Consider the following 23,942-nt stretch of genomic DNA (forward strand, 5'->3'; position numbering starts at 1 on the left):
ACACACGTGGTGAAGCTAAAAATGCTAATTAATTTTGCATCAAAAAATGCTAATTAATTTTAAGTAAAATAATACAATATGATAGTATAATATACTACCTCTATCAAAAAGAATGTATTTTGAGTTTGGTTTGAGTTAAACTTTCTTAGGTTTAGTTAAGTTTATAGAAAATAATATAAATATTTATGACTCCAAACAGATATGCTCTAAAATATATTTCATGATGAATCTGATAATATATATTTACTATATGATAAATATTAATATCTTTAAATATAGTCAAACCTAAGATGCTTTGACGTAATACTATACTAACTGTATTTTTTATGGGACAGAGGGATGAAAAAATGTTAGATGTGGAATGTGTAGTAGATAGATAGATATATGTATATAGATTGCGTAGATGTATTTCAGGTCCCACATAGACTTCCTTCTCTATGTATCCTTGCGCACATACACCTATGCCCTTATGCTTTCTTGTTAACACAAGATATCGAAAATGTTCATCATTGTATCTAACTCTGATTGCGGCCCTAAAATAAATGTGCACAAATCCTCATTTGGATATCGCCATGTACACCAAGGCTGTCGTACTATCATGTACTCTCTGTGTCTCTTAATATTTGTCGCTGTGGGAAGCGTGTTGGTCAAACTTTCTTAATTTTAACTATAGCTGTAGAAAGTATTAACAACATTTATATTTTCAAATAAATTTATTATGAATATAGATTCAATAATCTATCTAATGATACTAATAATTTATCATAAATATTAATATTTTTTTATAAATATTTGGTCAAAGTTGAGTGTATTTGACTCCTCGAGAAATGTGGACAGATAAAAAGGGATGGAGGGATTAATACAATGATATCCAAATAAAGCGTTTATTATGAGTGTATCTAAATGCTCGTGAATCCTCCACTTGGATATCTGATATCTATTGCTTTAGTTAGAGTTCTGCATTAATACGTACTTGAGCTCTCAAAAGCTCCATAAATAAATTATAACTATGCGTACTCCACCACCAATCCACCTTAATGGCATAGTCTCCGTACCGTTCTTTCCATTGGCCTATCAATTTATCAGTGAAACAGTAGTGTTGACGGTAGTTAACATTCATCACAAACCGTCAATATAACTTGCGTAAATGGCTAAAATGGATCACCACTGTAGACATAGGGGGTTTAAACTGAAAAATTCTATGAGTTTTGATGAATCTGTGTTGTCAACAGAATTTAATCAGAAAACCACCAAGGATGATCTATTCATCAAAGGAAATTACAGGATTTCACCGTATAAATAGTGTAGGAAGACTCCAGAAAACTCTAGAAGGCTCTCCACCGAAGCAGAGCCCGAGCCCCTGACATGTGGGGCCAGCCGGTCCTACCTATAGGCCAACCGGCCTATGGGCCTCCCACATTAGCCTCTTGTTGCTATGTCAGTTCTCCACCGCCTTAAGGAATGCATCTCCGCCGTTTATTCAAGTAGGTTTGATACAAGGGCTCAGGATTGATGCTCCAGCCTATATATACCTGCCTACACCCCCACTCTAGGGCATTGGCATTTGATCCTGAGAGCCTGAGGGCTAGAAACGCTAATACATATTTCCACCAGGATCAGAACTAGCAATCAAGAGAAGATTAGTCCTCAATAGGATCTAGTCTTGTATTAGAGATAGAGAGATAGAATGAGAGGGAAGAGTTTTAGAGGAGTCCTAGCCTGTCGATGCTCTCTCTATGGCTTGTACCCTGGCAGAATCAAGTTCTTCATAAGCTTGCTTCTAAGATTTCTCTAGTAATTGACTTCTAATTTAAGTAAACATCTTATTTATATTATTTTTTAGGTTTGCGACTCTCTTTTGAGTACTTTAATCCTTGTAGCTCTAGGGTTAAAGTAGTATTCATAGTGTAAGCATGGTGCTTAGACTCAGTTAGTCGTGGATGTACCCTATTTTCCAGATCGATGGTAGCTCACGTGGGTGACTCTTATAGCCTCGTTGAATCCTTTGTAGTCCACCTCCTATTAGTAGGTCTAGCAGGACCTTGTTATTATAGGGAACATACTCTGCTTATGTTTTCTCTAGTAATATCCCCAGAATTGAATAATAGAAGACAAAGCTTACCGAAGTTAGAACTAGAAGACCTTAGCAGTCTCCTCTACGCTCCTTTTATGTAGCCTTGATTGTGAAGTTGTGTTAAGTTAGATTTGGTTATTCTCACACATGTTTCCTCAAGTTCAATATAAAACTGGGTACTCCCAGTGAAGTGCTACATCAGTATAATACCTATGCGCTTACTGATTATTCTGTGTGCATTAATTTATACCAACATGTAGCTAGCAACGAATGTTGGCGCTATGGCGGCAGCAACAACGATTACAATTTCCTCCATGGTCACCATGGTGCTCCTCTGTGCCACATCCTTAGTGGCAACCTACACCGCCGATGTCCACCATCTTGAGGACAACAAGGCCAATGACCTGGTGGCAAAAACGTGCGCCAATGTGACTAGGCGCCACTATAGAGGGCCTAGGCTCACTAGGCAGTTCTATGAGTCGGCACTGCGGTTAGACAAGCATAGCATGGCGGCTAGGGACCCACGTGACCTAGCGCTTATGGCCATGGAACACGTGTAGAGTGGTACCATGGACTCCAAGGTTGATGGCGCGCTACGCTCCGGCACCATGGCAAAGTGGAGCAAGCACACGATGCTCCGCCTCCACTACTGCCGGTAGGACCATAACGACATGGCGCGCACTATCCTGGAGTGCCGTGCATTGGTCCAGGAGTACAATCACGGCGTGCTAGTGGCCGCCACGAGCATTTCTGTCGCCGTTGCTAGGAAAATGATTGCTAAGTTAACTTCGAACCTAGCTTAACCTTGTATCTTTATTCTTTTATCTTTTCTTTTATTTTTACCATGGATCTAGAATCCACCCCTATCTACCAATATGGTGCACCCACGAGTGTACGCCTATAGCCACAAGAGTCTTCAAAGTCTATCATAACACCTGGCTATGAGCTACACCCACGTTTAATTAACATGGTTCAGGATCAACCCTTTTTGGGTAGAGATGATGAAAACCCCTATTCCCACCTAAATGAGTTTGAGCAGACCTGTGTATGTTTGCGCATTGTAGGCATGTCAGATGAAACCTTATGATGGAAGCTTTTTCCTTTCTCTTTGATGGGAAAAGCAAAACGCTGGTATAATCTCACCATAGGGAGTAGACAAGGAGATTAGGAAGCCTTGTGTTCTAGCTTCTGTTTGCAATTCTTTCCCATCTCTAGAGTAGTTAGTCTTCGTTATGAGGTTCTATCTTTTAAACAAAAAGAAAAAGAATCTCTAGACATGTCTTAGGAATGCTTTAATACTCATTATATTGGCCCTGACCTTGCCATTCAAGACCCATTCTTCTTCAACACTTCTATATGGGTCTTGATAGGAAAACCTCAAAGCGTCTTAATACGACCTTAGAAGGTTCGTTCTTGCATGTCTCCGCCAATGCGGGGAGAAGCATTCTTACCAAAATCTTAGATAACACCCTTGAAGAAGTAGAAAAGAAGTCGCTAGAGGAGGAATCCTAGATAGCTAAACCTGAATCGTTACTAGACCCATCACCAACTTTAGCTATCCCATATCCCGAACCACCGAAAAGGAGGAAACTTCAATTTTGAATTTCATGCTTGAATTTGAGGATGAACTTTTTGATGAATATGGAAATACCTCGAATTACCTTACAATGAGGAGACCTCAGAAGCCTAGGAAATCATAATTTCATGAAGAACCTTTAGACCCTTCTGAGGAAGCTTCCTTAAAAGGACTACAAAAGAGCTAGTATCTATTGTAAGCAATGAATGGTTAGAAGAATCAGAGCTTTCCTCTGATGTGATTCGCTTAGATTCACCTTATATATCCATTCATTACCAAATTAATAAATCTCCTTTCGATGCTCTTTACAATCCAGTTGTGGTTATTAATATCATGTCTACATCTTTTGCTCATGATTTATTGAAACACATGCCATTAACCCCAACAACAAAGTTCTTGAAAAGTCTTTCAGGACACATTCTCCCAAGTTTAGGAATTTTATATGTCCTCCCTATCTAGGTAAAAGGAACTAAGGTTCATCTGAGCTTCTATATCTTTGATATTATGGAGTTCGACCTATTGATAGGACAACCAATTGAAAGACTTCTCCAAAAAGGACAAACAGGAAAGTTGAATATAAGACTTGGGAAAAACTTTAAGCTTTCTATACCCATTACTCATTCTCTAAATGCTAGGACTGAGCTAATTCTCGAGGGAGACCCAATGGAAGAGGTTAAGGTTGCATCTTGACTTGATCGAACCCAACCTTGAAGATGATGCCCAGTTCTTCATCGAGAAGGAAGAAGAAAATCCTACGAAGTCTAAACCCTTGGATGAATTGTTGGAACCACCTAAGCCCCTCATTGAGCTTAAACCCCTACCTTTTGGTCTTAGATATGCTTTTCTCAATAATGATCAGGATTCTCCTATGATCATAAGCGATAAACTCTCTCAGGAAGAATCCCTACGCTTGATAATAGTCTGAGAAAAGCATCGCTCTGCTTTTGGTTACTCGCTCCAAGACCTTAAGAGAATCAGCCCTGCTCTTTGCACCCATCGCATCCCTATAGATCCTAACTCTATACCTTCTAGGGAGCCATAGCGTAGGCTTAATAATGCGATAAGAGAGGTTGTTAAGAAAGAGATTTTGAAACTCCTACATGCTGGGATTATTTACCCCGTGTCGCATAGTGAGTGGGTAAGCCCTGTTCAAGTTGTGCCTAAAAAGGGAGGCAAGACTATTGTTAAAAATGAAAAGAATGAATTAATCCCCCAAAGAACCGTCACTGGGTGGCGGATGTGTATAGATTACCAAAAACTTAACAAGGCAACAAAGAAGGATCATTTTCTGTTGCCCTTCATTGATGAAATGTTGGAGCGACTGGCAAATCACTCTTTCTTCTATTTCCTTGATGGTTATTCAGGTTATCACCATATTTTGATCCATCTAGATGACCAAAGCAAAACCACCTTTACATATCCATATGGAACTTATGCTTATTGTAGAATGTGTTTTGGGCTATGTAATGCTCCAGCTTCTTTCCAAAGATGCATGATGTCTATATTTTCTGATATGATTGAAGAAATCATGGAAGTTTTCATGGATGACTTTTCTGCTTATGTAAAAACTTTCGATGATTGTCTTAAAAATTTAGACAAGGTTTTGCAAAGATGTGAAGAAAAGCACTAAGTCCTTAATTGAGAAAAATATCATTTTATGGTTAGAGAAGGCATAGTGCTTGAACATTTGGTGTCCAAATGAGGGATAGAGGTAGACAGAGCTAAAACTAAAGTAATTGAATAGTTACCTCCTCCCATGAATATCAGAGGGATACGTAGTTTACTTAGCCATACGGGGTTTTACCGCCGCTTTATAAAATATTTTTCACATATTGCTAGACCACTTACAAATCTTTTGGCTAAGGATGTTCCCTTTGAATTTGATGATGCATGCTTGAAATCTTTTAACATTCTTAAGAAAGCACTCATCTCTGCACTAATCATTCAACCCCTGATTGGTCGCTACCTTTTGAAATTATGAGTGATGCTAGTGATTATGTAGTGGGGGTAGTTTTGGGACAAACAAAAGATAAAAAGGATCATGCAATTGCTTATGCTAGCAAAACTTTGATAGGACCTCAACTTAATTATGGAACAACTAAAAAAGAACTCATTGCTATTGTTTTTGCTATTGATAAGTTGAGATCTTGCTTAGTAGGAGCTAAGGTGATTTTTTATACTGATCATGCTGCTTTAAAATACTTGCACACTAAGAAAGATGCTAAACCCAGATTAATAAGATGAATTCTGCTACTCCAAGAATTTGACTTAGAAATAAAAGATAAAAAGGGAGTTAAAAATTATGTTGCCAATCACTTGGCTAGAATGAAGTTTGAGAATTCACAGGAACTACCCATCAATGATTCATTGTGGGACGACAATCTCTTCAAGATCACAAAATCCGACCCCTAGTATGCAAACATTGTTAATTTTATGGTTGCAGGTTATGTATTGTTGGTATTTATTAAGTGCAAATAGAATATGAAGGGGTTAGTCTAACAAAAATAACCAGTGTCTACACAAGCAATTTTTAGTTCAATAACCAAACTAGACTTCATGTCTAATTTTGATTAAGGAAGGCATTTTAACCTAAGCACCACGCTTAATTTAAAAGTTAATGAAAGTATGTACAGTACTTCCAAACCAAAACTTACTATGGCAAACAAAGGTTGCATGAAAGTACTACAGGAATTTATTTAATTGGAGATGAAAAGGTATGATCATGGTGAGGAATATAATATTCATATATTTTTTTATAAAGGATGCAAGTGGCATGGATATATGCAGGGAACTAATCATGCTACTGGTTTGACATGAGAACATTTAAACTAAATAGAATGGATGAATGGATTATAAACATGCAGTGAAATGCAAAAATTAAAAGATAACTACTCAAGTTTTAAAGTCCATGAGCAAGACTATCTCACCTTTCTTGATCAAACTTACCATGACTCACATGATGAAATTTGTGAGCAGTGCAACATCTATATTCATCACTTGAGATGTGATTTGAATTCTTGTGACATCAACCTTTTTCTCCAATCTACGCATGGTTAGAGAATATATATATATATATATATATATATATATATATATATATATATATATATATATATATATATATGTCTACACAAATCTATGAGATGACAGGGTTCCAATGTTGATGGATCTTGAATGTTCAGGTACCGTGGGTTCTTCAATGTTCTTTTCTTGTGGATGTTTGCCGAAAGGTCAAAACTACGTCTAATGTCCTGTCTTATTCCACAATTCAACAGAACAAGGGTAATCCTACTAAAGCTAGTGGTATGCTAATGATCTAAATCTTTATGCCAATTATTTCCCTAGCAACAGCTCCAAAAATTGCTTGTTGGAATTTATTAAGTGCAAATAGAATATGAAGGATTCCGCAAGCGTACAAAATACCATTGTAGCATTTTACCAGGAGTATTCTAGGTATCGTTATTTATATTTTACCACAGGAAAACAATGGAGTAAAGACTTATTGAGTACTAGAGGAATGTCTACCAATCAACATACCAGCATAGCTAAAGTAGGGGTGAATGTAATGATAGGAATAAAGCATAATGACACTCAGGGGTTAGAACACTAAGATAATGTAAACTAGTCAACTCGGGAGAGTAACGGGTGAGGTAGGTTCCTGTGATATTCTTATTACATGATTTGAAGTATATATGTACCCAACTATAGCTAAGACTAACTCTACTCTTGTGCACTTCGGGACGCCGCTTAGACGGTAGAGCATCCACAATAGATAACTCTACTGACGCGACTACAGTCGTACAATTTAAGAACCTGCTCAATTCAGAGTGGAATACAAAAGATAGATGGGGCTGTCACCTCCCGTTGCTGCCACACAACCAGTACTCATAGGCAGAGCATCATATAAGCTCTATGCTTACACGAGGCTTGGCTACTTAACCCAATCGATAACTATAGCAGGCTAAGCGCTCTATGAACCCACACATAAAAGTAATGATAACCTCAACTAAGCAAGACAAATACTCAAAGTAAGTATAGCCATGTAGATAAGAATATGATGAATTGATAGTAAGTCTTACGAGATGTAGAAGTGAAGATACAAGGCTTTGCCGAGCCTCCAAGACTAGATCTGGACCTTTAGCATGAGCCCAACTCAACCCTCACTCCTGAGCTACTAATCTACTACATTGGAGAGCTCTAGACCTAATCCTCCTAGTGTGTGTTGATATGAATGAGAGATATGAATTAGGGTTTCAAGATGGCCTAAGAGAGGGGGGTACAGGGTTATATATTTAGGCCAGACCATCAATTCTAGACCCTCGGATCAAACAAACTTAAATAAACGGCGTAGATGCAATCTAGGAGGCGGTGGAGAACTGACATTCGAAGGAAGGGCTGATAGGTGGGGCCCATAGGCCAGGTGCCCTATAGGTGGGGCTGACCAGCCCCACTTGTTAGTCTCTCAGGCTCTCCTTCGGTGGGTTGCCTTCTAGAGTGTTCTAGAGTCTTCCCACGCTGTTTACGTGGCAGAATTCCGTGATTTCCTTTGACGAATAGGTCCTCCTTGACAGTTTTCTAGATGAACCCTATTGAAAACATAGATTCATCAAACTCATAGAATTTATTAGTTTACACCCATAAACCTATATTGGTGATGATTTTTATGCATTTATACAAGTTATGTTGATGGTTTATGATTGATGTTAACGACCGTCAACATGTACCACCAGGGAGAACACAAGGAACACTACAATATGACACCCCCTTTTGCAATGCATATATGTGTTGCTAAAAGTCCATATATATGTTGGTGGGGTCTATACCAAGGCATTAATTATGTGTTGCCAGAAATGGCGTTGCAAGGGTTTGTTGCAACACTTATATATGTGTTGGTAATACCTAGGAATAATCGTTGCAAACTTGCAACGGATATTTATGAGATATGGCAACGCTTATATATGTTTGTACCAATCATAGATGAATGACTTCTATAGTTCACAGCAACATATAGACTTGGATTGCTGCAATGCCTATATGCGTAGCTAGGAATAAACCACCAATAAACAATATTGGAAATTATTTCAATTTGGGGCCAAATAAAGAGATCATGCGCATGCAATTTAATTGGGAAATTAGAGACCATCTCACACATGAGAAATAACAACAGTAAGCCATATATTAAAAGCAATTTTTGCATTACAATAAGTACCATCCACGTAATCCATGGAATATTTTTTTGTTCAGAACACATATTCACACATGGAAATAAAATATAAAACATAAAGAAGTCTGATAGAATGCCACCAACTATCCAGCCCTCCATTCTCACATTCAGTCTATCTCATCCATTTATCTTCTCGAGCTACAATAAAAATTGGAGTATGTTAATGCGACATTTAGGATAAATAAAATTTAATGGAGCAACAAGATAACACCGTACAAATGTTGAAGGCCACGCTATAGAAGCTCTAGTTATATGTAACACCCTCGGTGTTACACCATTAATCATCTACTAAAACATGTCATGAGCATCATACTTGTGTGTTAATGCAAGTGGTGAAGTGAGTAGATAATGCATTGCAACTAAAACGATCAACAAAAATGTGAAGTGAAAGTTGCTCCATGATTCGTACCGTTAACAAGTAGGGGTGTAAACTATTTTTTATTGAACAAAAATACTATAGAACCTATATATGAGACTTAAATAAAGTTTAAAGTACAAACTTTGTAGATAACAATGCAACCCTTGCTATAGAAAAATAATGTTACTAGCTAGTATTTCTAATAGTCTAGAAACAAAACTTGAAAACAAATCTAGCTCAAGACTTGAAAAATTCCTAGGGTGAGCAGCAGTGTGACAAAGCCATGTTTGGAAAATTATTCTATGAAATTGAGTTAAGAAGGGGTGTCATGTTGTACCTCTTGTTGATAGCCTAAGGTGCCCTCTTTAGACTAGTGAAGATGGCTTGGTTCCAAATTGAATCGTTTAGTTTTTACAGGCGCTTTAAAATTCATGAGCGTACTCAGTCTCGGGCCACCGGGCTTGGGCGCGTGGTCACCACGCGTGGCTATTCTGCATCGCTATGTGGCTATGCCATGCGCGCACGCACATGGCTGCACATCGGTTGGCCGAGGCCGACCTTGGTCTGGCTGTGGCCTGGCCGTGGCTTGGCCGCTCTAGCTCCACCGCTTGCAGCCAGCCGTAGGCCACCCTGCCCCGCCGGCCCTCTCTACGCCTGACCACCACTGCCACCATGGCTGCCTAAAAGCAAAGGCAATTAAGTTAGGTCATGGTAGTGGCAATTGATTGAGCAATCATGGTTGTCATGCCTCTATGATGGAAATCGTTTCAGTTTTCAAAGGATGGATGACAAGGTTAAGGATGGACTAGTTCTAAGTGTTATTTGATGTTGAAGAGACACTTAGAGTAGTTTAGGACTTTGTTTTTCCTTTGGCCATACTATTAAGGGGGTATGGACTAGTAGCTTGACCAAGGTGAGTCTAGTGGGTTAGGTGTGGTGCATACTTGTCAAATCTAGCACTAGGTAGCTCCTAAATAGCCCTAAGATCAATAGGAGCAAACTTCATTCACATATGATTTCAAGTTGGAAGTGAATGGAGGGTCAAATGTTGACCGGACACTGGTTTCAGTGTGATCGGACGCTGGCAGTAGAGTCCAGTCACTTCATTTGATCAAGGTGAAGTCATCTAGTTATGACCGTACGTTGAGTGAAAAGTGACCAGATGATGGGTGCCAGAGTCCGGTCAACTCTAGTAAGATTCTAGAGAGAGAGAATCCTAATTGGACGCGTCCAGTCAGTGCTGACCGGACGCTGGTCAGGTTCCAGCTACTGACCAGACGCTGAGCAGCAAAGTGACCAGACGCTGGGTGCTAGAGTCCGGTCAACATCAATAAGGTTCTAGAGAGCAGTTTTTGTGACCGAACGCGTCTGGTCAGGGCTGATCGAACGCTGGTCAGAGTTTGGTCATAACTTAACTGCTCGGTTGCAGGGAGAACTAACTGGAGCATCCAGTCACCTTGATTGGAGCGTCCGGTCACCCCATAGTGGCACATAATGATTCGTTTTGAATGAGGGTGTATAAATACTTCCTCTATTCATTCAAGGGAGTACTCCTGCCCATTTCAACAGCTAAGAAACACCCTTGAGAGTGCCAAGGAGAACAAGAGTCTAGTGAGGTGATTGGGATTTGAGAATCCAAGATTAAGGCCTCATTAGCAAAAAAGAGAGTAGCAAGTGTGCATCCACCCTTCTCATTAGGCTTGTTGTGGTCAAGTGAGAGTTCTTGCTTGTTACTCTTGGTGATCGCCATCACCTAGATGGCTTGGTGGTGATTAGGAGTTTGGTGATCATCCGGTGGAGTTTGTGGATGACCCAACTCAAGTTGTGAGCGGTTGTGGGTGATTCACCATGATGGAGTGTCGAAGAATCAACTCGTGGAGAGCATTTGATCCTTGCAGGGATCAAGGGGGAGCTACACCCTTGCACTGGTGCTCCAACGAGGACTAGTGGGGAGTGGCGACTCTTTGATACCTCAGCAAAACATCGCCGCATTCTTTCTCCTCTCTTTACTTTAAGCATTTACATTTTAGCAATTCAATTCTTGTCTTTACATTCTTAGAATTGCCATGTTAGAGTAGGATTGGAACTTAGGGTGCTAAACTTTTGTGTGGTAGATCAATAGAATCACTTTCTAGGCACAATGGGTGAAGTGGGCTAAGTGTAAGGTTTGTTTATTGCAAAGAATTTGAGAATTAGCCTAATTCACCCCCCCCTCTTGAGCATCTTGATCCTTTCAATTGGTATCAGAGCCTTGTACTCACATATTTAGGCTTAACCGCCTAGAGAAAGATGTCCCATGGGGATGGACCTCTTTCTATCTTTGAGGGAGATGATTTTCCGTATTGAAAAATCCACATGGAGGCGTATTTAGGCCCTATTTGTCATGGCTCCACTCCTAAACTCCAGTAACTCCATAAAAAATCTAGCCAAACACCCCAACTCCAAAACTCCATGGAGCTACTAACTTCATGGAGCTGTAGTGCAAATAGAGGTGGAGTTTTGGAGCACCTCTTTTGCTGCTCCAGAACCCTCTCTTTTGAACCTCCTCATAGAGTTGGTGGGTAATTACCCACCAATGCAACTGGTTACATAGAAAAACATTTCGCTTCTATTCTCTGAGTCCCCCCCCACGCATCTCATTTTCCCCATACCGAGCCTCCCTCTGTCCCCTTCTCGCAAGACCACCCGTTAGGTTTCCACCACCGCCAGGCAGACTGGTGGCTGTCGTCCACCCCCACCGTCGACCGACCGAGCCCTGCTGCCGTTCTCCTAGCCCCATCAGGCCATGTAGCTCCACCTCCCACCATGCCTGCACGAGGCCCGCCGCCTACCATAGAAGCCCCAACACCGGAGATCCCCTGCCCGGCCATAGAAGCTCCGCCTCCTGCCATGTCTGCGCGAGGAGCGCCGCCTGCTGTAGAAGCCCTGACGCCGGAGATCCCCCGCCCGGCCGCCTAGCTCTGTCTCCCTCCATGTCTACATGAGTCCCGCCGCCTGCCATAGAAGCCCTGATGCCAGCTGCTGCCCCACGCCGCCGGAGATCCCCCACCGGCCACAGCCCCCCACCGACGGCCGTAGAGGCCCACCAACAACCGTTCGTAGAGGCCCCCCAAGGTATGGTGCCTACTTTGTTTTTGGGATGCATGCCCTATTGTAGATCGATGCTCTGCTATAGATCGATGCTCTGCTATAGATTTCAAGGCATGAATTGGGCTACATGCTCTGTTATAGATCAATGAATTATTGTAGCAACTGAAGTGTTCACTAGCTTCTGTAACATTAGAGTCTTGTTTGCTAAAATTAGCCTATTGGATAGATCATTGCATAATGAGAACCTATTGTAGTTTTAGATTGCTGAAAATAGCCTGTTGGTGGTTCAGTATATTCCAGTTGAAATTGCTCAGCATAATGAGAACCTCATATATGAAATTTGTGAGCTCGATAGATGCCTGAAATTGATTGGAACTCAGAGAATACTCAAGTGTTGTGTATGTTGTTTGTCGAACAAGTTGGAAAAGGAAATCGGCCAAACACACACTTGAATGCACTTGGTTATATTGAGGTTGAGAAAGGATTCAAAGAAAAGACTGGAATTGTGTTTACCAAGGTTCAGATAAAGAACAAATGGGACAAGTTGAAGGAAGATTTTAAAGCATGGAAGAAACTAATGCTGAGGCAAACAGGGACTGGTTGGGATCCTATAAAGAAGACTATTGCTATGGCTGATGAATGGTGGAAAAAAGCTAGAGCTGTAAGTTGGTTCAAAAATTTTGCTATATTTGTTTTCCATATGTCAAATCTATTGGTAATACTTATAATAATATGTGTTGTTTTGCTTATTTCAAGACATTCTAGGTTGTGGAAAGTTCAAAAAGAAGGGCCTTGAGAATGAAGATGACTTAGCCAAGTGTTTTGCTGACATCACTACTATTGGTATTGATCATTGGTCTCCTCATGTTGTGAATGTTGAAGCAACTGAAAAATGTTGATGAGACACAAGAGAGGCAACCAATTTTGAGCCACAAGATGATGATGTCATTCCTAAAACACAAGAGGAGGATATTGGTATTTCTCCTCCACCTGCTAGTGGCAAGAGATTGGCTAGGCCTGTTGAAAGAAGTGGCAAGAAGGTGAAGTCTGGAAATGCACTCCCTAATTCAAGAAGCAGTAAATAGTATGGCAAGTTCAGCCAATGAATATGTTTCAAAGAGACATGGAAAATACTCTATTGATGAAGTGATGGAGGTTGTGATTGCTTGTGGGGCCAGCTATGACAGCAATGAACATTACATTGCAACTGAACTGTTTATGAAGAAGGAGCAAAGGGAGATGTTCATGACCTTGCCTACTAATGAGATTAGGTTCAATTGGCTTAGGAGGAAGTACAATGATAAATATGAAAAGTAGAAATGGTAGTGAGAGTATGGCAGTTGTATGCTACATTTTATTTTTGTCACATGTATGCTACATTTTATTTTCTTGCAGTTCATTTATGTATGGCAGTTGTATCTTACATTTCATTTATGTTAATGTTCACAGATGTCTTCAAGTGAGTTTGATGATTCTAGTGATGGGGAATTTTTTTAAATGGTTGAGAGCAGTGCAAAACTAGCACAAAGTTATCATGACTTGTATATGGACAAGGCACCGCCGAGGTTCATGTTTTCACAACAAAGTGGAATGGGATGGCTGATGGAGACGGTAAACATTCTAGGGGAGTGTCATCGAATGCTTTGGATGAATGAGGTTATTTTTCATGATCTTCATGATGTGTTGGTTGAGAGGTATGGATTAAAACCATCGAAACACATTAATACAAATGAAATGTTGGCTATTTTCCTATTCACATGTGGTGGGTGTGAGTCAAATAGAAGAGGACAAAATAAGTTCAAACACTCAGGTGAAACCATTAGTAGAAAATTTCATGAAGTTCTAGATTGTGTGGTTGCCATGGCACAAGATTTCTTGAGACCAATAGATCCTAATTTTCGCAATGTGCACAAGAGGATTAGGAATGACAAGAGAGCATATCCACATTTTAAGGATTGCATTGGTGCACTTGATGGAACCCATATTCGTGTCTTTATCACCTGAAGAACAAGTGAGATATATTGGTAAGACTAGAATTGCAACTCAAAATGTGCTTGTTGTTTGTGATTTTGATATGCGCTTCACGTATGTGGCTGCGGGTCAACCGGGTTCTTTGCATGACACTAGTGTATTGTACCATGCATTGGAAGCAAATGTAGATGTCTTCCCACATCCTCCTCAAGGTAAATATTTTTGCTTATGTTCTTTTTCATACTTGAATGCACAAACTTATCTTGTTTTACATACTTGTAGGCAAGTACTATGTTGTAGATGTGGGCTATCCTAATCGTCTGGGGTACCTAGCTCCATACAAGGGTGAAAGATACCACTTACCCGAGTGGCATCGAGGTATGGAACCAAATACTCTAAAAGAGAAGTTCAACCGTATACACTCACATGTTCGTAATGTTATTGAGCGCTCATTTGGAGTATTAAAAATGAAATGGCAAATCCTTTACAAGATGCCCGGTTATTCAATGGTCAAATAAAAGAAGATTGTTGCTGCTACCATGGTCCTACACAATTTCATACGTGAACATGCTAGTGTTGATGTGGACTTTGCTAATTTTGATAGAGATCCTACCTATAGGCCTACTATTCTAGAAAGGTACAACAAGTATGTCGTGTCTTAACATGCCTCCGATGGATCAACTTCGGAATCAAGCTTTGTGACTATGGACACCTTTCGTAATAATATGGCTACATCCATCGCCCTAGCATGGAATTAGTGCAATAATTATTGTAACGACCTTATTTTGGAACTATGAACTTATTTTGTAATTTCGGTTCTAGGCAAATGACATGTAATTTATTATTATTTTGGACTCCACTACATGTACTTTCATTTCAAATTTGTGAGAAGTAGTTCAAGTCAAACCAGGGGCAAGAATGGCAATCTACCCTCAAACTCATCTTTTCTAGAGCTGGGGATACCCTCCTAGCCAAACACCATCATCAGACAACTCCAACTCCACCTAGAGCTAACTCCACCTGGAGTTCTAGAGTGGAGCAGCTCCACCCAGAGTTGGAGTTATGCCAAACAGGGCCTTAGAAGCTCTAGATGTTGGAATTCTTTGAGCCGCCTCTCAAGGTTTCCCAAAACCTAGGGATCCCATGCACCTTCAAGGCAATGAAGTGAACTACGAAAAATGGAATGAAAAGGCTAGAAACACCATCTTTAGAAGCCTTTGCAAAGATGTGTTTAACTAGGTGAGGAACCATAAGGATGCCCATGCACTATGGTCGGGCATTTGTGCGCTCCATGAGGGAACTAAGAGCGAGCGTGAGGAACGCTATCATCTCATAATGGAAAAGCTTAATTCTTTTGAGATGCTTCCTAAAGAGAGTGCTAATGAAATGTACTCACGCTTGAATATTCTTGTAGAGGAAGTCAATGGGCTCGGACTTACACAAATGCAACCATCCGATGTTGTAAGAAAGATCTTGAGTGTCCTCCCCATTGACAAATATGGGCACATTGTGATCGTGCATCATCAAGGTGATCTTTCCACCACTACAACTAAAATCTTGAGAAAGATCAACGCTCATGAGATGTACATGCACATCACACCACAAGATGGCTCATCCTCTACCAAGAAGAAAGACAAAGACTTAGCATTCAAGGCTAGCCAAGAGAAGGGCAAAGCAAGAATTGAGTATGAGAGCTCAAGTGATGATGAAGTTGATGATGCAAGTCTTGCTCTCATGGTGAGAAGAACTACCAAGATGCTAAAGAAGCTCAACAAGAATGGCATCAAGTTTAATGGGAAGAAAAAGAAGTTCTTCACTAGCACTAGAAGGAAGCCAATCTCAGAGATGGATTGCTATAATTGTGGAGAACTTGGTCATCTAGCACATCAATGCACCAAGCCCAAGAAAGACAAGTACAAGAAGAAGTACAAGGGCAAGAAAGATGACTCAAGTTATGAAGATGAAGATGAGAAGGAGAAAAACAAGCCATACAAGAAGAAGGACAGCAAGAAGGACTTCCATAAGAAGAAGAAAAATGGCAAGGCATACATCGTCAGTGATTGGCTCACAGACATTGATTCATCAAGTTGCTCATTCGATGATGATAGTGACAATGAGAAGGTGGCCGCCATTATGATTGACTCTTCATCATCTTCACCAACACCACCGCCATCATCCTCTACATGCCTATGCCTTATGGCCAAGGGTGAACAAAAGGTATCAAATGATGATGATAGTAGCGGTGATGAACATGCTAGCAATGATGATAGCGATAGTGATGATGATGAATTTGAATCACCTTCATATGATGATCTTGTTAAATTGCTAAATCAATACACTAAGATTATTAGAAAGACTAGAGCTAAGAATGAAAAGCTTGAAATTAAAAATGACTCTCTTTTAGCTAAATGTGACATAGCGGAAAAGGCTAGTGTTGAGCTTAGAGAAGCAAATGATGCTATGTCATCTAAACTCAAGGAGCTCAAATCTTCTAAGAGAGAGCTTAAAGAAAAACATGATAAACTTGAGGGGATACATATTGAGCTCATCACTAGCTATAACATGCTAAAAGAAGAGTATACCAACCTCAAGGTTAATCATGATAATCTTATTATCTCAAATGAGTTTTTATCTAATGAGCCACATGATGCTACTAACGATGTTGTTAAGATTGATATAGCTACATCACGTGATGATTTCATTATTGAGAGCATTGAGCAAGGATCTAGTAGCAAAGGCAAGCAAGTGGTTGAGTTCGATAACTATGATGAATATGTCAAGATCAAGAATGAAAATGAGAAACTTAAGAAAGATCTTGAAGAGCTATCAACCACCAACGCTATTGTGATTGAGAACCTTGATCATGACTATGATATAGAGCTCAAAGAAGAGAATGAGAAACTCAAGGAGGAGAACAAGAGACTCAAGCAAGAGAAAAATCATGATGAGCTAAAAGAAGAGAACAAAAAGCTCAAGTTGGAGAAAGAACATCTCAGGATTGGCTTGAGCAAGTTCACTAGAGGCAAGCATCTTCAAAGTGAGCTACTCATGAACATCGTCATGAAGATGGATAGAAGTGGAATTGGATATTTGGCAAATCAAGAGAAGAAGGCTCAAGCTCAACAACAACAACACAAGTCAAAGCCAAAGCCAAAGAGGTGTTTTGAGTGTGGACAAGAAGGTCACTTTGCCCATAAGTGTTAAACTCCACCACCACAACCCTTACCCAAGCATGCTAGACCTTTTGCTTTCAATGTTCATTACATGCTTAGAAAGGATTCTAGTTGTAAAATAAAATTCATGTTCTTAGGACCTCCCAACAAAAATAGGCCTAAGAAAATTTGAGTTGCAAAGTCACTTGTAGAGAAAGTCAAGGGCCCTCAACAAGTTTGGGTCCCTAAACAAGCTTGATCTCTTGTGTGTAGGTGAACTACAAGACCGGTGGAAGTCATTGGGTTATTGATAGTGGTTGCACACAATATATGACCGGTGATCCTTGTATGTTCACCTCACTAGATGAAGAAGTAGATGGCTAAGAAAGAATTACATTTGGAGATAATTCAAAGGGCAAAGTCAAAGGAATGGGCAAAGTGGCAATATCAAATGATCACTCTATTTCAAATGTGCTATATGTTGCTTCTTTGAGTTTCAACTTGGTATCCGTTGGACAATTGTGTGATCTTGGCTTTCAATGCTTGTTTACCGAGAAGGAAGTGGTTGTATCTAAGCAAGATGATGATCAAGTTATATTCAAGGGATTTAGATACAACAACTAATATCTAGTGGATTTCATCTCCGAAGATGCTAACTTGAAGACATGCCTAGTCACCAAAACATCACTTAGGTCGCTATGGCATAGAAGACTTGCTCATGTTGGGATGAGCTCACTCAAGAAACTTATGAAGAATGAATTGGTGAGAGGGTTGAAGGATGTGAAATTTGAGAAGGACAAGCTTTGTAGTGCATATCAAGCCAGTAAACTGGTTGCAAACACTCATCCTACAAAAGCTTTCATGTCAAAAACAAGAGTGCTAGAGCTCCTTCACATGGACTTATTTGGACCAACAACATACAAGAGTTTGGGAGGAAATCTTTATTGTCTTGTGATTGTTGATTACTACTCAAGATATACTTGGGTGTTCTTCCTTCATGACAAGACCAAAGTTGCATCATGCTTCAAGAAGTTTGCCAAGAGAGCACAAAATGAGTTTAAAGTGAAGCTCAAGAAGATTAGGAGTGATAATGGCAAAGAGTTTGACAACACAAACATTGAAGCCTATTGTGATGAAGTTGAAATCAAGCATGAGGTCTCCGCAACATACACTCCTCAACAAAATGGTGTAGTAGATAGAAAGAACCGAACACTCATTACACTTACAAGAACAATGCTTGATGAGTACAACACACTTGAAAGATTCCGATTGGATAAATGCCATGCATGAAGAGTTGAACAACTTCACCCGCAATGAAGTTTGGACTCTTGAAGAGCGACCACAAGGTGTAAGGGTTATTGGAACAAAGTGGGTGTTCCACAACAAGCAAGATGATCAAGGTGTTGTTGTGAGGAACAAGATAAGACTAGTTGCAAAAGGGTTCTCTCAAGTTGAAGGGTTGGATTTTGGAGAGACCTTTGCACCGGTTGCAAGACTTGAAGCCATTCATATCCTCCTTGCATATGCATCACATCATGAAATGAAATTATATCAAATAGATGTTAAAAGTGCATTTTTAAATGTCTTTATTATTGAACTAGTCTATGTTGATCAACCGCCTAGGTTTCAAGACCCTAGATATCCTAATCATGTTTATAGGTTGTCCAAGGTGCTATATGGGCTTAAGCAAGCCCCAAGAGCTTGGTATGAGCACCTTTAGGATTTCCTCATTGAGAAGGGCTTCACCATTGGGAAGGTCGACACCACACTATTCACCAAGAAGCTTGATGGAGAGATCTTCATTTGTTAAGTATATGTTGATGATATCATCTTTGGATCATCAAATGAATATTCTTGCAAAGAGTTTGGTGAATTGATGTCGACCTAGATGAGGGAGGTAAAATAGTTGATCAAACTCTCTACCGCTCTATGATTGGTAGCTTGTTATATTTAACCGCATCTAGGACCGACATCATGTTTAGTGTGTATATATGTGCTAGATTTCAAGCTAATCCTAAGGAAGCTCATTTGATTACCGTTAAAAGAATCCTTAGGTACCTTAAGCACACACCAAGCATTGGCCTTTGGTATCCCAAAGGAGCTAGATTTGAATTAGTTGGCTATTCTGATTCGGATTATGTTGGTTGCAAAGTTGATAGGAAAAGCACATCCAGAGGGTGCCATTTGCTTGGTAGATCACTTGTATCTTGGTCCTACAAGAAGCAAAATAGTGTGGCTTTGCCCACCGCCAAAGCAAAATACATTGCCGTGGGTGCTTGTTGTACACAAATACTTTATATGAAGCAAACTTTGCTAGACTATGGTGTAGTTCTAGAAAAGGTACCTCTTTTGTGTGATAATGAGAGTGTGGTAAAACTTGCTAATAATCCGGTTCAACACTCTCGCACCAAGCACATAGATATCCGCCATCAATTTCTTAGAGATCATATTGCAAAGAATGATATTTCACTAGAAGGTGTAAGGACCGAGGATCAATTAATGGATATCTTCACTAAACCGCTAGATGAGGCTACATTTTGTCGGTTGAGGAATGAGCTCAATGTGCTTGATTTTATCAACTTCACTAGAAAATGAGCTTGTGTTGTCCCTTGCATTGCATTGTAATATACAACATGTTTAACTTTTGGTAATGCATTTAGGGCTTGTCTAACATGGTTAAGATAACCGCTGAAATGCGTGTGAAGAAGCTTAACCTTGGATCAAACTTGACAAGCAACTAGAATTACTTTCAAGTATTGCATTGCATATGCATGTATGTTGTTTTGTCGTTTCTCTTTAATCACCCTTTTATTGCCTATTTTCTTAAAAAGAATTATAGCCTAAGGCAAAATACTTTGAAAAATTTGAGGGTTTGAGAGAGGTCGCTCACATCAGTCCCAATTGGTGTTTATTTGGGTCTTATTGAAGTTGGGACTTGATTGGGAACAGGCAGCGCAAAGGAACATTGAAGATCTGCTAAAAAAGTGTCACCGGACGCTGCACCAGACTCTAGAGTCCAGTGTCTGGTGAGTTCACAGGAGGTGAACCATTGCTGCGAAGGAGTGACCGGACAATGAAATAGTTCTTTTCATGCATCCGGTCAGATGATGTCCCTATGTCCGATCAAGCGAAGAAGAAGATCTAAGGATCGTCCAGACTCTGGCTATGTCCGGTCAGTGGTGATTGGACGCGTCTGGTCGCGACTTGGGAGGTTTTGGACCTCTCTGTTGTCGATCGGACTCCGGGTGGCAGCGTCCGGTCATTGCCACCGGAGCGTCCGGTCAGTAGAAGTCATGTCGGTTCTTGTCCCTATTCTGTTTCCTTTTCTCATCCGTCATGGGGGCCACCATATAACCATGCCGTTGACCTAATCTAGCAACCACCCGTGCCGACTTCACCGATTCTCGAGCCACCACGCCACGCCCAAGTCACATCGCCCATGCCCTAACCCTCGCACCACCACGCTCACTTCCGCCACCACATAGCCACGCCTTGCCGCCTGCCGCACCGCCGCGCTCGAGCCGTCCGTGCCCGTGCCACTACTTCACACGCGCAGCATTCCCACGCCATTGTGCTCTGCTCTAGCACCGCCATCGCACCAGCAACCACACGTTCATGCCCTAGCACCACCATGCCAGCCACGCGCCTAAGCTGCATTGCTCCACACCGATGCCCTAGACCGTCACTACCCCTAACCCTAATTACCGATTCTGGTGGTGCCCGTGATCTGTTCCTCTTCTCTTCAGACGTCGTTTCATCAGGTAGCAAACCCTTGACTCTAATTTCATATCTAATGCTTGCTTCTTAGAGTTTCCTATCTCTAGATGTATATTGAAATTATTCATATATCTGATCTATTCTATCATACAGCGAGTCAGTGTGTTTGAGGTCACTTTAGCAGTTGTTAGTTAACTTGAGGCCAAGCTTGTGAGTACGGATCGAGGCCAAGCCTCGAAAGTGACAGTTGGCAGTTGTTTCTTGTTAGTGGCAGTTGCTCTTTTCAGGTCTAGTAATGGCACGTGTCAAGAATGCTGGAGGTGGTCTAGGTGATGAGGATCCGAGGCCTCCACCTCGCTTGCCAGCTAAGGTGAAAGGCAAGGGGACAAAGAAGACTACATCAAAGAAGCGGAAGTTTGCAGATGCTAATACAGCGAGAGCAGTAGCAGTAGCAGCTACCACAGAGCATGCAGAAAGAGGAGGTGCTCAGAGTGGTGTTGTCATTACAGATTAGCCTTCAGCAGCACAGAGGGCAACCATTGAGTAGGTTGAGCGTCATCATGGTAGTCTAGCTAGGACTATCATGCTTGAGGGATGGCGTGTTGTTTTGGAGGAGACTCAGCCTTAGGGGGAGCCACAACAGCAAACACATCCACTAGTGTAGTTAGAGGGTGCTGAGCAAACTCAGGAGGGGGAGCAGACAGAGGAGATAGAGCCAGCATCTTAGCCACAATTACACCGCTCTAGTCGTACCCGTGCTTAGGTGACACCGAGGCCAGAGACACAATGGAGGGGTTCTCATCCACCTCCTAGACCATAGGGTCTGCCTCTAGTGACTCACCTGGATTTGAGGGCCACCATGGCCAAGTAGGTACAAATAGCTCAGATTCATACAGTTCGAGGACTGGTTCCCACTGAGGAGGGATGAGCGTGCTTCAGAGGGTTTCTATACATCACTGTAGGAGGATTTCTATGATGCATATCTTAATAGTGGGGTTGCATTCAGGTCTTAGAGGGTTTGTTCTATTAAGGCTATTGTAGCAGTAGGAGGAGAGCAGATCCGTCCTCACCTTTCTTACTTGCCAGGGCTGACAGATTTACTTAGATGGACTGGCAGATATGTACCATCTTGGGTCCATGAGTTCTATGCTACACTTTGGATTGACTCAGCTCACATATTCATACACTTTGCATTTAGAGGCCGTGACTATAGGCTGATGAGCTTCAGGGTCAGAGAGATCCTCAGGTTACAAGAGTTACCCATTCGTCTTCATGAGGTTTTTTATGGATACACAGATCCTCCTAGATGACCTCATGGTGGTCTGTTGCCTCCCACTGATCTCATCCGACCTTGCTTCACAGAGCCATTCAGCGAGGGGTCAAGCAGGACACCCAAAGATCTTACTCCTATAGCTAGACTGCTTGATGCTATCATGAGGAGGACCCTACTACCGAGGATGGGATATCATGAGGGGTTGACTCGCATTCAATTATGGATACTAAACTCTCTGATTCAGCAGATAGTGTTTGATGTATGGGATGTCATTCTATCTAAGATGGAAGATACACTTGCAGAGGGGTTCTGAGGTCACTGACAATTGCCCTATGCTCACTAGATCACTTTTCTAATTCATAGGGCAGTCATAGTGAGGCCTCCTAAGATGTTGGCAGAGTATTCTGGTGCTACTTCTGAGTTTCTAGCTTATAACATGACTCAGATGCTCTGTCACAGTAGAGTGAGGACACCTAGCTAGCTGAGCCATCACCCAGAGGTGCTAGAGTCTATAGCCCAGCAGGATGAGATTATCAGGGGTATTGTAGCGACAGAGGAGGAGCAGCTAGATGCATAGTAGGAGGGTATGGTTGAGAGTGATCCTAGTGATAGCTCAGATGATGACTACCAGACTATCCCTCAGATGCCTCCTCGACAACATGACGGTGAGGCTAGTGGCTCCAACTCAGCTCCATAGGCACTGCAGATAGACCTCGCTCTTCTTGCGATTCTTGAGTGAATGAGGCAGGATTAGGCTCGCTAGGCCTAGGAGACAGCAGCTGCCCTTGCACAGGTTCAGGCCAGATAGGACGAGTTCCAACGACAGTAGTAGGTTATCTAGCAACAGCAGTAGCTCCTCATGCAGCAGCAGTTACTTGGATTTATGCAGCATGTTGTTACTGCTATTGGAGCTCCACCGCCATAGCTCACACCTCAGCTTGGTCAGCCTACCACCACTATAGTGACTCTAGCTTTTTAGCTCAGTGGGCTTCAGAGTCAGAGATAGTCAGCTACCTTGTTCGCTTCACCTATAGAGCATGCGTCCTAGTGGTTTGCTTTGCCAGTGCCAGCCTAGGGTCTTTCCTTCACACCTTTACATATGGGCTTCACCCTAGCTTAGACTTCCTCGTTGCTTGTGATAGACACCCCAGTTTTTAGGAGCCTTGGTGCTACATTCAATGAGTTGATAGGGTAGCCTACACCGCCAGAGCTATGTGTCCCTGGACCTTCCACCATTGCTCCAGTCACTGGGACTATAGAGACGCTCCCATCATCAGTTGCATCATTAGAGCCACCTGCTACAGTCATACCTGCTGAGCCACAGGTCGCACTAGTTCTAGATCCGACCCAGACTGCTTCAGTGTCACTTCTAGTGATAGAGGGCAAGACTACTCAGAGCTCAAGATCAGATGATGATGCTACCTAGTTCTAGATCGCTCATCGCACCTTAGCGCCCAACTTATCCGCTGCTACCCCACTGGCAGACCCTTAGTTTTTGGTGTTTGAC

The 23,942-nt window shown here is 41.4% G+C and overlaps 2 pseudogenes; both read left to right on the plus strand.

Annotated features, from left to right (window-relative positions):
• Positions 1-12,677: 12,677 nt before the first annotated feature.
• On the plus strand, positions 12,678-13,639 carry LOC136539580 (L10-interacting MYB domain-containing protein-like; annotated as a pseudogene).
• A 180-nt stretch (positions 13,640-13,819) lies between these two features.
• On the plus strand, positions 13,820-15,051 carry LOC136537013 (uncharacterized; annotated as a pseudogene).
• The last annotated feature ends 8,891 nt before the right edge of the window (positions 15,052-23,942 follow it).

The sequence above is a fragment of the Miscanthus floridulus genome, chromosome 2 (assembly GCF_019320115.1).
Source record: "Miscanthus floridulus cultivar M001 chromosome 2, ASM1932011v1, whole genome shotgun sequence".
In the NCBI taxonomy this organism is placed as follows: Eukaryota; Viridiplantae; Streptophyta; class Magnoliopsida; order Poales; family Poaceae; genus Miscanthus; species Miscanthus floridulus.